Source organism: Limulus polyphemus, unplaced genomic scaffold (genome assembly GCF_000517525.1).
Source record: "Limulus polyphemus unplaced genomic scaffold, Limulus_polyphemus-2.1.2 Scaffold32, whole genome shotgun sequence".
Lineage (NCBI taxonomy): Eukaryota > Metazoa > Arthropoda > Merostomata > Xiphosura > Limulidae > Limulus > Limulus polyphemus.
In genome coordinates, this window is record NW_013665642.1 from 104,224 (window position 1) to 108,939 (window position 4,716).

The window sequence follows — 4,716 nt, forward strand, 5'->3', positions numbered from 1 at the left end:
ATTGACAGTTCACTGTGGACTGAGGAGTTCGAAATGAATTATTCCTTTTATGTCCCACCACATGCAAAGCATCACTTTCTGCGGGTGGAGTCCAGGTTTTGGGGTCGGAAGTAGTTTTTGTCTAGGATTGAGCTATTGTTTTTGGCATTTAATATTCGCATGGAGAATCCATTTTTCATCACCGGTGACAATTCTGTCCAAAAATGGTTCACGCGCATTACGTGCCAGAAGAGACGAAGCAACGTTCACACGTTGGAAACGATGATCATCGGAGAGCGTGTAAGGCATCTAAACACCTTCTTTATGGAGTTTTCTTATATTCCTTAGATATTTACGTATAGTTTCATGAGAGACATGCAATTTCAGGACTATTTCACGAGTGCGTTGCCTTGGGTTAGACTCAACAAGCGTCTTCAGAGCATCAATATCAATTCCAACATGTCTGCCTTTGCCATCACAGTTTTTAAGGCTAAAGTCACCTGAACACAATTTGCTGAACCACCGTTGACACTTACGAACGTTCAGAACATTTCCATAAACTTCGTTGATATTCTTTGTGGCTACAGAGGCGTTATTTTCCTTCTTGTATTCAAACAGCATTACCTGCCGAATGTGTGTGTCTCGTTGTGTGCCGTAACTATAAGGGATTAGAGTATACTAAACTTTACATATATAGGCTACACTAACTTGACGTTTAGGCGGTTCGTTTAATTATTATACGTGATGTACGTTTTTTGGGGGATGGTTAATGAAAGTGTTCCAAAACGCGACATTAATTTCTTGACGCCATAATATATATGTATTAGAAAAGGTACCCAACAATGCCAGAATTAAAATGTAATGTTACAAAATAGAGCGCAGCAGGGGCGTCGCTAGGCGCTATGCCCCGACTATATGTTACAGTGCCCCGAATCTTCATTTGGTGTCTTGAAAAATAATAATAGAAAACCATGATCGATATTATACTAAAACACTGAAAATTCCTGCACTTATGGACTCGAGCCCTGAACCTTTTAATCACCTAACAACGCCTCTGGATTCGGACCCACGACCCACAGATTGTGAGTCGAACACTTTGCCAAAATAATACATACAGACATGTGCATAGCATAAAAGTAACATATATAACTAGAATGCATATTAAAGAACGGCTAGTAAATAGAAAAAATAAATCGGCTATACAATTATAGTAATAATAAAATACCGAAATAAACTACGTACTTAAATTATATTTATATTTATTATATATATTATATAAATTAGAATATGAAACTGAATATAATTCACAGAACATATTATATAAATAATATACGCAATTACAACAGCATATAAAGAATAATTTTGTTAGTTCCAAAAAATATTCATGGCATCAAAATAAAAAGTTCGAGCCTTAAATTGACTATCTGGCTCAAATGACACGATTAAATAAAATATTTCAGATACAATTCTTATAAATGACTATTAAGAATTGAACTTTTAGATAAGTCTAAAGAAAAAGTCTGAATAAGTTTGGTGAATCAGTTTATCCACCAAGTAGTCCACATATAAGGACTATGACGTTTATTTAAAGATGCTTGTCAGAATGATATATTTTTACGCTTTTCGCGGTGTAGTATTCGGTCTTTACCTCTAGCAGTGTACGAGACTTTCTCTCCCACGCTGTGGCATGCTTTGGTAAGATACAATTCTAAGCTAAATCCACTTTTACACGATAGATTGGTTTGTTTGTTTGTTATGAATTTAGCGCAGAGCTGCACCAGGGCTATCTGGGCTAGCCGTCCCGAATTTAGCAGTGTAAGACTAGAGGAAAGGCAGCTAGTAATCACCACCCACCGCCAACTCTTGGGCTACTCTTTTACTAACGAATAGTGGGATTGACCGTCACATTATAACGCCCCCACGGCTGAGAGGGCGAGCATGTTTGGGGTGATGGGGATTCGAACTCGCGACCCGCAGATTGTGAGTAGAGCGCCCTAACTGCCGGGCCTGCACGATAGAGCATGGATTAAAATAAAATCCAAATACCTAAATTGTGTTTGACTAAACAACAGCAACAAAAAAGCACTACTCAATTTTTACTCACATATTTAGGTATTTGAATTATATCTACGTTGGAAAATTAAAGTAACTCACAGTTATTATGTATATTGCAGCTAATCAATACCACCCACCATAAACTATTGGGCTACTCTTTTACTAACGAATAGTGCGATTGACCGTAACTTTATAACGCCCCACAATTGAATAGCGATAATGTCCGGTGACGGGGGTTTGAACCCGCAGCCCACAGATTGTGAGTTCCCTAACTACCAGGCCATGCCAGGCACCACAATTATATAAAAAAAAGTAGAAAGAAAGTTTATTAATTGATTAAACTGGCTACACTTAAAGATTACATCACTCACGTATGTGGGTGGGCGTGGCTTAGTGCAAAACGTGCCTGAATTGTGAATCTGAAGGTTCACGGTTCGTAACTCGTTCCAGCAGAACTCCGCTTCGCACTTTGGACTATGGTTTTGTTATAAGAGTGACCGTCAAATGCCACTATTCGATCAGATAAGAGTAACCCCAGAGTTTGCGGTGAGTTCTGTTGGCTAGCTACCTCCACAGTAGTCTAGCAGCTTAAAATTAGGGACAGCCGTTTGCAAGTAGCCCTTGCGTAGCATTACGCGAATATCCAAAACAGACAAACAAATTTACCGATGTATGGCTCAGCATTCGATTCATGGTCGTAAAACCAATCTAACAGCTTAAGGAAAATTTGAACTATATTATATAAATTAAAATATTTAAACTACAATATTTTCCAATAGTTGTAAAATGAATGCATAAGGTATAGTTTAAAAGTCAAATATAATTCACAACAATACACAGTCTGCATCTTAAAAACTGTCCTTGATACTCTAACATTTAAAATCGAAAGCGTCTACTGAGAAACAGTGACTATTATATAAAACTGTTACAAACCTAACGAATTTTAGCCGGGATACCTTCTAGAATAAACTAGAATTTGACGTTTGTGAAGTATTTATGACAACGCTACTAAGGCTATCTACCGTTGTTCCTAATTTGCGATTACTGACTAGAGGCAAAGCAGCAGTCAGCGGCACTCTGCCACCCACGCTAGAACACTGAATGTCACTCTTATAACGCACCCACAGCTTAAAGTGCAGGGAATATTTTTTTGGTATCTCACGGTTTCCATTTTGTTTGTTTGTTTAGTTTCACACACAGCTACTAGAGAGCTATCTGCCTAGCCGTCCCTAGTTATAAGGTGATAAACTAAAGGGAGGGCAACTATTCAATACCACCTACCGCTAATCCGCCAATTCGGGGGCTATTCTTTACCAACGAATAGAGGGATTGAACGTCACATAATAACGCCCCCATAGCTGAAAGGACGTGCATGTTCGGAGACGGAATTTGATCTCGCAACCTCAAGATTGTGAGTTGAGTGTTCTGTGCTCTAACCATCAAGCTATGCCAGGTCTGCACGGATTCGAACTCGGCTCGTCATCTTCGAAAACTGAAGCGCCACTACATGGCCAATTTGTTTAAGTGACTGAATATTTGGCCACTAGGTAAAGAATTATGAAATACTAAATTGAAACAAATCCGAAGAATGAGGTAATCTATGAACATTTACATTAAAAAGTAAAGTATGAAACGTATTAAATATATTTAAACCTTCTCATTTTACAAGTTACAGTTTTGAAATATAGTGACTCGCGTGTTCCATTATCTGTAATATTAATACTGTAAGTTAAATATAAACAAATTGATATAAAACACAACTATAGGGCGATTTGGCCGCTTTGAATACAATAATTATCTACTTAAATATAATTAAAACAATACGTCTTAACCTTTAAGAACAATGTAAATGTTTAATTTAAAGTAGTGTAATTAAGCAGAAACCTTGAGAAGATTACTTCATATACATAACGACGTAAACTCGGTATACTTTTATGGTAATTGTAATTCCCAGCATAAAAACTTGATCATTCTGTTTTACAAGTACTTTGCAGAAAATTTGGTTAACATAAATCTAAGGTGCATATAATAGCATATTGCATGATATTGAAAGGGTTTCCTAGAAATGCTATCTGAATGAGCTATTGAGATCATTTTGCGAGAAAAGATAATAAAATGTTTCCAGGCAACGAAGTTTGCTTCCATGTTTTAATTTGCATAAAAAACACCATTGGTAGATTATCAAACCAAGGTTTATCTACGAGTATGCCCCCCAGTGGCACAGCAGTATGTCTGCAGACATACAACACTAAAAACCGGGTTTTGATACCCGTGGTGGGCAGAGCACAGATAGATCATTGTGTAGCTTTGTGCTTAACTTCAAACAAACAAACAATCTACGAGTATCTAGTTTAAATGTTATTATTCATGTGAAATCTTAAAACTTTTAGAGTCTTTTCTAATTAAAAAACAAAAGTTTTATCGTTAAATTATTATATAATTTTATGTGTTCTTCGATTCTGTAGTTGTTAGGGTGCTCGACTCGCAATCTGCGGGAGATGGTTTAGAATCTCGTCACTAAATATGCCATTCAGCCGTGGGGCGTTATAATGTGTGACCACCCTCACTTTTCGTTGGTAAAAAGTAACCCAAGAGTTTGCTGTGAGTGATGTTGAATATCTGCCTTCCCTTTAATATATCACTTTTAAACTAGGTACGGGTAAAATAATAAATAATATTCAA